The following is a 12,495-nucleotide window of genomic DNA, read 5'->3' on the forward strand; positions in this document are numbered from 1 at the left end:
CATATATATATATATATATATATATGGTCGCTGTCTGGCGGAAACCTCGTATGTTCAAAGTTTGTCAATTTAATATTTTTTCACAAATCGATTGGTCAGTCCCCACGTTTTGTTATTTTCACAAATTATTAACCAATCTAAAGTGTTGAAAATAGTTAGAGAGCAAATCTCTTAACTCCATTGGACACTTCAACTGTCTGAGAATCCTCATAACTCCACCTCTTCTTCACTCCGCGGCATTTTGTCTCCTCGGGATTGAAAGTCGCAGCGATTAAGAAATCCTCATCGAGCAACACGTAAAGCAAGACTTAACTCTGATTTTATCTGTGTTAAACTATGATATCAGTTATTGATGTATTTTAAATGTCTACTTATTACACGTGTACATTGAAGTTTTAAAAGGTATCTAATATAATGAATTGAATTAAATGTTTTGGATACCAGCATTAAATTATTGTTTTTATTATTATTTTACTGACTGGAAGTTGGCACTGTGCATGTAAAATACCCCAAGTAGCAAGGTTTTAATTTATGGGAGAAAAAAGGTCTGCCTAAGTTACTGGCGCTAAGTAAGCCTATCTTTGGATAATTCTGTATGTTTTTTAGACAATAACGAGTGAAAATAGTTAGGTTAGATACATTTGAGTAGGCATGTTTTGTTAAAATCGATAACTGTAATGCTTCGGTGCAGAAGGAAGCCCGTGAGCCACGAAGGCAAGTTTGCGTGCAGATTAGGCTAATTTCCGCCTAGACAGCCTAGTATTTTGGTATTGCATCACTCATATCTCTTAAACGTTTAAAATGGAGTTTAGGAAGATGTATGTAACCACAATCATTAGATTTGAATAGCTCTTTAAGCCTTCTCTTGTCAAAAGGCTCAACGCGCCCGCAGACTTTGATGAACACTGCCAGTCGTTCCGTCAGAACACCGGCAGCAGCGACTTCAGTGTCCGTACCACTCTTATCAATGACAGCGTAACCTCGTATCTCCCTGCTCCCAAGTCATAAATCTAGTATCTCCGATTAAACATGATTTTGGGGAAATGTTGTGTTAATGTTGGGACACAACAGTATATGATAGCAATATAAGGTATAATACCAACTTTAACGATACAATGTTTAATAACTTAAAAAAATATGCCGTTTTTTTTTATTTCCTGAAAAAATAAATAATATAACATATTTACTGTTGGAAACATATTTCCGGTTAATTTGTGTCGATTGCGAGTGACGTCACAGGCAGAGGAAGCGCTGGTGTCTGAGAGTGCAAGGCTGCGTTCGAAACCGCATACTCAATGAGTAGGTACTTCATTTCAATAAGTACTTACTTAACGAGCGCTAAAAGAGTAGTTACTTTATAGCCAGATCTCGTTGAGTATGAATGAGAACCGGACATCTGCCATGTTGACGTTATCATGTGACCTACGACGCGTTATCACAAGCGCAACAACTTAAAAGATTTGAACGACACGTTTAATTAATCTGTCTGTAAATATCATGATATTGATTAAACTTGCTCATTTTGTGGTCTTTTTTGAAGAAACTGCTGCCCATTTATTTTGTGAGTACATTTAGGGTTGATTTAAGTTCTTATATTTAACCCTACTAATGTGACCCACCGTTTTATCCTTAACGATATTTATTTTTATTACGATATCCCAAAATTGTCATCTCTTGAATATGTTGTTAATTTCTTTATTTTATATCCAAACATTTTCATCCATAAGCAAAAGTGGCTTACTGCTTTGTTTTCCTCTTTTTCTTGTTAAATTTAACTCTCGTTTCATCCCTCAGGCCTATAAATAACAGAAAATGCATTTTTTAAATGTATATTATACAATTAATTATTTAAGAAAATATATATTGATATTCAACCTTATAGGTTTTTTCCTGTGTATAAAATCTCATAATATGTTTGCAAACCCATGATTGATATATATATATATATATATATATATATATATATATATATATATATATATATATATATATATATATATACATACATACATACATATACCTCATAACATCAGTAACTCGACAGCCCTACCTAGAACGGTTTTCCTCAGCGTTTGTAATGTCTGCACAAAGGGAGATTCGCCTTTGGAGAAAACTGTTGATTTTACACTCGAAAAATTTAAGTATCATTATTAAAAATTAATATTACCCCAGAATGAATTGCATTGCTATCCCAGCCCAAAACATACAATAATAACAACGATAAATGCTGATCGATTAATTATATTACTTTTTACTGTAAATTATATAATTCAATAAAACAAACAAAATGTAATGTATGTCATTTGAAATAGCTATGCATGAATACACTCTAGATGTGTATATAGTGAACATCTACATTTTTATTCAAACAATAAATAAAGCATTAATTAATTGTATTTTATTTACTGACAATAATGAGAAATATTAATAAATTAGTAAAAGAATGAATCAAAGTCACCATCACACAATAAACAAATGCATATACAAGTCAACACATGAAACAAAGCTTTATTCAAACTACAATCATGTATGTAGGCTACAGGCGCTGAGCTCCACATCCTTCTGCCATTTCAACACAGCGGTTCCCATTCTGCGGCTTTATTCTGATGAATCAGCTGACCGCCAGAGGTGAGGTCCTTCGTGCCTGAGGTTGTTGCGTGATGTGTTGTGCTTCACAATCTGAGGCAATAAGGGCAGGTGGAGTGATGGTGGGTCTCATAAGGGCAGGTGGAGTGATGGAGGGTCTCATCCATGGCACCATCTCCAGGATTCAGCTCTGGGCTCTTCATCCTCAGTGCTCACACCAGTCTGCTGACATTTCAGATCCTACAAAATACACAAAAGCAGTAATTTTAACAGCACAATGTCATTTGATTTCAGTATTATTTAGAAGACAAAAACGCTTTTTTTCACAAATGCCGCCATCATCTTTTCTTGCAGGTCCTGCTCCACCACAAAAGCTGTGCAGCAAATGCACAGAAATCAAGAATCAGAAAAGTGCTGTAATAGCTCTGTTTGAAATTACAATAATTAAGATAAACTACAACTTAATATTTAAATAGTTGTTGTTATTCATTCTGTAATGTCACAAAGCCTTTGATGGCAGCATTCAGCTTCATGAGCCACTCTCCACCGGATAAACACACATCTGTTCATCTGTCCCTGTAACATCCAGACCAGACTCACGTTACCTCTGTGATTTATGAGCTCAACACTACATTTACATGTTGAGGTTGTTTTAACTTTTTATCCTACATAAATGTTCCTTAATTTATCAACAGTACTAATGGACAAATAAAATAGATAACTTATGTTTAGTTACTTTATAGATTTGTCCTACATAATAGCACACATACACTCAGATGCCATTTCATATCTATTAGACGTAGTAATCTGCAATTCTTATAGAAGAGTTTCTTGCCAGATAATAGACATTTAGTAATTTTATTTAAGATATATACGGTTAAAAATGTATGCAAATCCACTTTGGAGACGTATGTGTCCTTACTGGAGCTTCTCTGTTAGCTATACATAATAAAATGTGATTTACAGCAAAATCACAAATATATAGCGTCTTTATACCTTCAACAATTCAACTGTACAGTAAGTTAGTTCAACACATGCGATCATTTGATTTGTAATACTCACATTTGAAAACAGTCTCGTCCGTCATCCTTTCCGTCACGTTCGAGTATGACCTATCCTTCTTCTTCTTTTGTTATGACGTATCCTCTCGCGTGGCCTCCTGGGATAGAAGAGTATCCATCGGTCGAGCACTCAAAAATCTGTCCGGAAGCAGTAAGCCATCCGGGAACTTCTCGCCTACTCTTTCATGAATACTGATGTTTCGAACGTACTGCTTCCTTCACATACTGTTTTCGCCTACTATATAGTAGGAAAGTAGGCATATTCGAACGCACTTAAGTCCGAATCTCGCGATAATTAGTACGTCACCCAGGTAATTCTCGCCTACTCTTTTGGATTCGTACATTCTTTTTCGCTCGCCTACTCTTTTTCCCATACTAAATAGTAGGGAAGTATGCGGTTTCGAACGCAGCCCTAGTCTGAGAGTGCAAGTGCAAGTCTGCAGCCAGACTCTATTGGAATAGGATGATTTTTTCCGTCGATATTGGAAAGTGAGTGAAGTACAAAGCCTATGATAAAGGATAGTTTAGCATCCAAATTCATCGCAAATGTTGAAACATTTTGATTCTAATGAGAGAGTTGTGTGAGCCCAACACTGCTTAATTTCGTTTTAATTTTTATTTTATTTAGTTTCAGCTTGTTTATAGTTCTTTTTTTATCCTTGTTCCGTTCTCAACATCGTTGAATTTAAAGAATTTGTTGTAGAATATTTTGACTCTATCATAAAATCACATTAATTCAGTCGTTTTAGTGATTCAGAAGTTATTTTTTCATTTAAGTTTTTTCATTGTTTTAATCAGGTCAGGCAAGTAAAATTGTCTGTGTCTTGTCCCTTACATTTTTATATAATACTGTTCAAAAGTTTGGGGTCAGTAAGATTTTTAATGTTTTTAAGCAAAGTTTCTTCTGCTCACCAAGGCTGCATTTATTTGATTAAAAATACAAACAAAAACAGTAATATTGTAAAATAGTATTCCAATTTAAAGGTGCAATGTGTGATATTTCTGAGGATCTATTGACAGAAATGCAATATAAAATCCATAACTATGCTTTCAGTGGTGTATAAAGACCTTACTTAATGAACCTTTAAGTTTTTATTACCTTAGATATAGTCATTTATATCTACATAACCGCGGCCACCCCCTTCTATGAAGGTCGACATATTGTGACGTCATGTTTCTACCGTAACCGACAGCGAACAAACAGCGCAACAGAGCGCGTTTCGTCACTAACTTGAATGAGAAGCAGCAGAAAAAGACGAAGCAGAAAACTCAGGTTGTCCCTGACTCTGCAAACGTGGAGAAAAACATGCTGTCTGAACGACGCCTCGGACATAGTAACGTTAGCTATTTCCCCTTACCTAAGTTAGCTGCTTTGATGCTCTAATCTTATACTAACTACCATGGAAACAAGCTATGGTAAAGTCAGTGAATAAAAGACTAACACAATGATAAACAAGTAAAAATAACAATCGCAATAACATGTGATTTTACTGAATAATTAAGTAAATATAATTTAATATAAAATATAATATAGAGAAACCTCATTGCTTGACTTGCTACTCTCTGCTGACTCAGACGACGACATCTTCCGATCCTACGTCGGCCACCGTAGCTTCTCATTCGAGTTTGCAATTTGAAGGAAAGGCCGCAGTTATTGACCAGTTGCAATTCGCAAATCTCACCACTAGATGCCGCTAAAAATCACACACTGCACCTTTAAAACATCTGCTTTCTATTTTAATATATTTTAAACTGTTATTTATTCCTGTGATCAAAGCTGAGTTTTCAGCATCATTACTCCAGTCGTCACTGTCACATGATCCTTCAGAAATTATTCTAATATGATGATTGATGCTCAAGAAACATTCATGATTATTTTAAATGTCGAAAACAGTTGTGTACAGTCTTTGATCAATAGAAAGTTCCAAAGAACAGCATTTATCTGAATTCTAAAGCTTTTGTAACATTAAACACTACCGTTCAAAAGTTTGGGGTCAGTAATAATTTTAATTTTATTTTTGGGTGAAAGAAATCAAATAAATCAATACTTTTATTCATCGAGAAGGAGTTAAACTGATCAAAAGTTACAGTACAGACATTTATAATGTTAAAACAAATTATATTTTAAATAAATGCTGTTCTTTTGAACTTTACATTCATCAGCGCATTTTGAAAAAAAATCTGTACACAACTGTTTTCAACATTGAAAATAATAATATTTATTGACCATCAATCATCATATTAGAATGATTTCTGAAGGATCATGTGACACTGAAGACGGGAGTAATGATGCTGAAAACTCAACTTTGATCACATAAATTAATTACAGTGTAAAATATTTTAAAATAGAAAACAGCTGTTTTAAATTGGAATAATATTTCACAATATTACTGTTTTTGTTTGTATTTTTAATCAAAAAAATAGATTTTTTTTTGACCAAAAATTGGTCCATAAATCAAACACGCTTGCATGTAATAATATGAAACTCAGTACACATATAGATCTCATCGGGCCGAACAACTTTCGTGCTCTAAGTTTTACACCAGCCCAACAGGAAGCATTTTGAAAAAAAAATAAAATCTGTACACAACTGTTTTCAACATTGAAAATAATAATGAATATTTATTGAGCATCAATCATCATATTAGTATGATTTCTGAAGGATCATGTGACACTGAAGACTGGAGTAATGATGCTGAAAACTCAACTTTGATCACAGAAATGAATTACTATGTAAAATATTTAAAAATTGAAAACAGCTGTTTTAAATTGGAATAATATTTCACAATATTACTGTTTTTGTTTGTATTTTTAATCAATAAATGCAGCCTTGGTGAGCAGAAGAGACTTCTCCTAAAAACATTAAAAATCTTACTGACCCCAAACTTTTGAACAATAATATATATATATATATATACATACACACATATATATGTATGTGTGTGTATGTATATATATATATATATATATATATATATATATATATATATATATATATATATATAAATATAGCTGCGAGCAGCGATGGAGGGCCAAAGCCGGCGGTACCGCCACCCCGGTGCCTTTAGGTAACTAAAGGCACCGGGGTTGCGGTGCCACCGGCTTGGGCCCGTAATCGCTGCTCGCAGCTATATTTATTAGGGCCCGAGCACCGATGGTGTGAGGACCCTCTTGGAATTGCTCTGTTTATTATTAGGGCCCGAGCACCGATGGTGTGAGGACCCTCTTGGAATTGCTCTGTTTATTAGGGCCCGAGCACCGATGGTGTGAGGACCCTCTTGGAATTGCTCTGTTTATTAGGGCCCAAGCCCTGAAAGGGCGAAGGCCCTATTGTTTTCGGTAGGATTATTTATTATTATTATTATTATTATTATTCTTATTTTTCTGTCAACCTTTCGGGCACTTATGAGACCCTTAACGTGCTCGAAAACTCTTGAAACTTTGCACACGGGTCAGAACCCGTGGCCATCAGGGCTGGGCTGAAGCTGGTACCCGGGCGTGGCCGGGTGGCTCGACAGCGCCCCCTTGAACGGGGTCCGAAAACTTGGTCCATAAATCAGACACGCTTGCATGTAATAATATGAAACTCGGTACACATATAGATCTCATCGGGCCGAACAACTTTCGTACTTTTACTTTTTACGCCAGCCCAACAGGAAGTCGGCTATTATGGGTTGTTTTGAAACGCATGCTGTGGAATTTAATGTACTCCTCCTAGAGAATTCATCAAATCGCCTCCAAACTCGGTCAGCATGAAGTCAAGACATTGAGGATGCTAAATTGCGGACGGATTTTTGATATCTTGAACGGTTTGGCCGTGGCGAGGAAACGAATTTATGGCGAAAAAATGAAACAGGAAGTGTGTTATAACTTCTGCATACATTAACTGATCTTGATGAAACTTCAGCAGTGTGTTCGTTGTAAGAGGCCGATCGCACAGATGTGACTATTGTGAGTCAAAGTTATAGCGCCACCAACAGGCAGCAGGAAGTACATCACTATTAAAATGCTTTGAAATCAGTGTCTTATTTTTACCCGATTTGCTTCAAACTTTATGTGTACAATGTAGACACACGGCAGATGTAAACCTGTGAAAGGATTATTGATATCTTAGATACTGTTGCCGTGGCAACGCATCAAACTTTAATATTATTTTTTGATGCTTTTGAGACTCTTAACATACTTGAAATTGCATGAAACTCAACAGACACATCACATTTATTAGCCCGTAGACATGTGCAAAGTTTCAGAAACGGGCGTGGTGGAATGGCTCAGTAGCGCCACCTTTAGTCAAAAATGGGGGCTTAGTTTTTCCTAGAATCACAAAACTTGGTATGTGTATTGTTCTCATCAAGACGGACAACTTTCTAATTTACATGAACCATCTCCGACCAACAGGAAGAGAGATATTTTGGTTTGAATGTGGATTTTCTGAAGAATTTTCTCTCCCTCTCTCTGTGTCTGTGTGTGTGTGAGGGGAGGGGGGGATTGGACTATTGCTTTTATATTGTTAATCAAGGTTTCAGGGGCTTTTGGGGTCCTTAACGTGCTCAAAAACTCTTGAAACTTTGCACACAGGTCAGAACCCACGGCCATCAGGGCCGGGCTGAAGCTGGGACCCGGGCGTGGCTGGGGGGCTCAACAGCGCCCCCTTGAACGGGGTTCTAAAACTTGATCCATATATCAAACACGCTCGCATGAATTAATATGAAACTCGGTACACATATAGATCTCATCGGGCCGAACAACTTTACCCCGGTCAAGTTTTACGCCAGCCCAACAGGAAGTCGGCTATTATGGGTTGTTTGGAAAACGCTTGCTGTGGAATGTGAAATACTCCTCCTAGAAAATTCACCGTGTCCCCTTCAAACTCGGTGTGCATGTAGTCAAGACTTTGAGGATGCTAAATTGCGGACGGATTTTTGATATCTCGAACGGTTTGGCTGTGGCGAGGAATCGAATTTATGGCGAGAAAAGAGAAACACGGAAGTGGAATAACTTCTGCATACATTAACTGATCTTGATGAAACTTCAGCAGTGTGTTCGTGGTAAGAGGCCGATCAGATGGATGTAGCTATTGTGAGTCAAAGTTATAGCGCCACCAACTGGCAGCAGGAAGTGTGTCACTTTCAACATGCTTTTGACAAAAGTGGGGGGGTTAGTTTTAACTACAGTAAAGAAAAAACAGTTTGTATATTGTTCTCATCAAGCCGGACAACTTTCTAATTTACATTCAATAGCTCTGGCCATCAGGAAGTCAGATATTTTGGTCTGAATGTGAATTTTTTTGCAAAATCAGCCTCTGAATTTTTAGCCACTCCTCTTAAACTATTTATTTTATTCGTACCAAACTTTTTCAACATGATGAAACTACATTAAATATGCTAAATTGTGAATGGATAATAAATATCTCAAACGGTTTTGCTATGGCGAGGGATTAAAGTAATGTCCAAAAAGGAAACACTAAAAATCTTCTAAAAATGTAATTATATACCATTTATTTCTATATAAAAGAATACAAATATCACAACTAAACCCATTTTATTCTGTTTTTGCAATTCAAGAAGAATGAAAAAGTTAAAACAGGCTATTTAGTGCTATTTGGTTCAACAAAAAAGCAAACATAGGGCTATACTGCCCTCTTGTGTCCAAAAGGACATCAAAATAGTATATAAAACTTTTTACCAGGTAGGCCAATATTGTATTTAAATGTACATTTATTAGGTATGTGTCTGAGGATATTTTCCCACCGGTTAATCGACGTGTGACACAAGTGGGTGCTTTTAAATCGCTAATATAATAGTGAAAGAAAAATAATGATAATGTTGCACACACAAATCACACACATGTGGGAAAGAATAAACAACACTAAACCGCCATTAGGTGTCGCCAGGCATCCATCTTAATAAGCGAGTCATTGATTCATTCGTTCAAACGATTCGTTCGAATGAGTCGATCATGATTAAGACAGATGTTTATGGATTGATCATTCAATCTTTGAGTCAACCGATTCGTTAAAAATGCTGAATCGTTCAGTTATGAGAAAACACGTGATAAGTGATGGTTCTGCCGTGATCTTTGTTTAACTATTTTCGCTGCTGAAACAGAACAAAAACAGTCAACATTGCATCTAAAATGTAAGTGACTTAATTGTAACTGTTTATTAACCTGCTGTATGAAATCTAGGGGTGGGAGAAAAAAATTATTCTTAGATGCATCGCGATGCGGACGTGGACGATTCTGAATCGATTCACAAATGTCAAAAAATCGATTCTCTAAAAAAATTTTTTCTAATAACGTAATATTGACGGAAGGCAAAAGGCGGAACTCTAAGCGGACGTGCGTGCAGTCTGTGGCGCGCACATAACAGAGAAGTTTCTTCTGCTCACCAAGGCTGCATTTATTTGATTAAAAATACAAACAAAAACAGTAATATTGTAAAATATTATTCCAATTTAAAACAGCTGCTTTCTATTTTAATATATTTTAAACTGTTATTTATTCCTGTGATCAAAGCTGAGTTTTCAGCATCATTACTCCAGTCGTCACTGTCACATGATCCTTCAGAAATTATTCTAATATGATGATTGATACTCAAGAAACATTCATTATTATTTTAAATGTCGAAAACAGTTGTGTACAGTCTTTGATGAATAGAAAGTTCAAAAGAACAGCATTTATCTGAAATCTAAAGCTTTTGTAACATTAAACACTACCGCTCAAAAGTTTTGGGTTAGTAATAATTAAAATTTTATTTTTTGGGGAAATAAATAAAATAAATCAGTACTTTTATTTATGAAGGATGAGTTAAACTGATCAACAGTTACAGTAAAGACATTTATAATGTTAAAAATATATATATTTGAAATATATGCTGTTCTTTTGAACTTTACATTCATCAAAGCATTTTGAAAAAAAAAAATCTGTACACAACTGTTTTCAACATTGAAAATAATAATGAATATTTATTGAGCATCAATCATCATATTAGTATGATTTCTGAAGGATCATGTGACACTGAAGACGGGAGTAATGATGCTGAAAACTCAACTTTGATCACAGAAATGAATTACTATGTAAAATATTTAAAAATTGAAAACAGCTGTTTTAAATTGGAATAATATTTCACAATATTACTGTTTTTGTTTGTATTTTTAATCAATAAATGCAGCCTTGGTGAGCAGAAGAGACTTCTCCTAAAAACATAAAAAAATCTTACTGACCCCAAACTTTTGAACAATAATATATATATATATATATACATACACACATATATATGTATGTGTGTGTATGTATATATATATATATATATATATATATATATATATATATATATATATATATATATAAATATAGCTGCGAGCAGCGATGGAGGGCCAAAGCCGGCGGTACCGCCACCCCGGTGCCTTTAGGTAACTAAAGGCACCGGGGTTGCGGTGCCACCGGCTTGGGCCCGTAATCGCTGCTCGCAGCTATATTTATTATTATTATTATTATTATTATTATTCTCCGCATTGAATTGCATTTTTGAGGGCCTAAACATGCTCGAAAACTCACGAAACTTTGCACACGCGTCAGAACTGGCGAAAATTTACATCTGATATAGGTTTGAGAATTGGACGGGGCAAAACGGCTCGATAGCGCCACCTATAAAAGTTCAACGGAGTGCGCCTCCCGCAACGTTCCACGTACGTGCACGAAATTCGGTACATACGTGTAATGACCTAATACCTACAAAAAAGTCTCTTGGAGCATAGCCCTAAACACAACAGGAAGTCAGCCATTTTGAACTTCCTCTCAGATTTTTGTGCAGTTTTTGCCATTTTCAGGCCTCGTACTTTAACGAACTCCTCCTACAGTTTTAATCTGATCATCTTCAAATTTGGTGAGTGTAATCTTAAGGCCTTTGTGACGTTAAATTGCGAAGATCTTGAGTTTTCGTCAAAGGGCGGGTCCTCGGCGGCCTGACAAATTTCGATGTTTCGCCATGAAACAGGAAGTTGCTGTAACTCAGGCATGGAATGTCCAATCTGCCCCAAACTTCACACTTTTGATAAGCGTTCTGTCCTGAACACATGACCATATTCAGTTACAGTCATAGCGCCACCTGCTGGCAACAGGAAGTGACATGTTTAACACTGTTATGGACTCCTAATAACATATAAAAAAGTGCCAGCAAGTGCTAAACATGCTAACAACATACTAGAAGCATGCTAAAACATGCTAGCAAACTCTTAGCTAAGTGCTAAAGCATGCTATTATTGCAATTAAATAGGAATTTGCTGTAACTCAGGCATGGAATGTCCAATCTGCCCCAAACTTCACACTTTTGATAAGCGTTCTGTCCTGAACACATCTACATGAGAACATTCAGTTATAGTAATAGCGCCACCTACTGGTAACAGGAAGTGTCATGTTTAACACGTTGATGCCATTCTAGCAACATGTTAAAAATGCCATTGACTTCTAAACATGCTAGAAACATTTTAAAACATGCTAGTAATACTTAGCTAAGTGCTAAAGCATGCTAATTCAATGAAACAGGATGTTGTTGTTACTCAAGAAGGCAATGTCCAATCTGCGCCAAACTTCACACTTTTAATAAACGTTCTGTCCTGAACACATGACCATGCTCATATTCAGTTACAGTCATAGTGCCACCTGCTGGCAACAGGAAGTGACATGTTAAACACTGTTGTGGACATAAAAACATATAAAAAAAGTGCCAGCAAGTGCTAAACATGCTAACAACATACTAGAAAAATGCTAAAACATGCTAGCAAACACTTAGCTAAGTGCTAAAGCATGCTATTGCTGCAATTAAATAGGAATTTGCTGTAACACAGGC

At 35.9% G+C, this 12,495-nt stretch overlaps 1 long non-coding RNA gene across 1 annotated transcript; it reads right to left on the bottom strand.

Moving 5' to 3' along the window:
• Window positions 1–2,483: 2,483 nt before the first annotated feature.
• LOC308683527 lies at window positions 2,484–4,826 on the bottom strand. Its single transcript, XR_014029253.1, has 3 exons — window positions 4,747–4,826; window positions 3,649–3,745; window positions 2,484–2,826 (listed from the first exon to the last, which is right to left on the bottom strand). It is a non-coding gene; the product is annotated as an uncharacterized lncRNA (long non-coding RNA).
• Window positions 4,827–12,495: the final 7,669 nt, after the last annotated feature.

Source organism: Scardinius erythrophthalmus (assembly GCF_964197995.2).
Source record: "Scardinius erythrophthalmus genome assembly, chromosome: 23".
In the NCBI taxonomy this organism is placed as follows: domain Eukaryota; kingdom Metazoa; phylum Chordata; class Actinopteri; order Cypriniformes; family Leuciscidae; genus Scardinius; species Scardinius erythrophthalmus.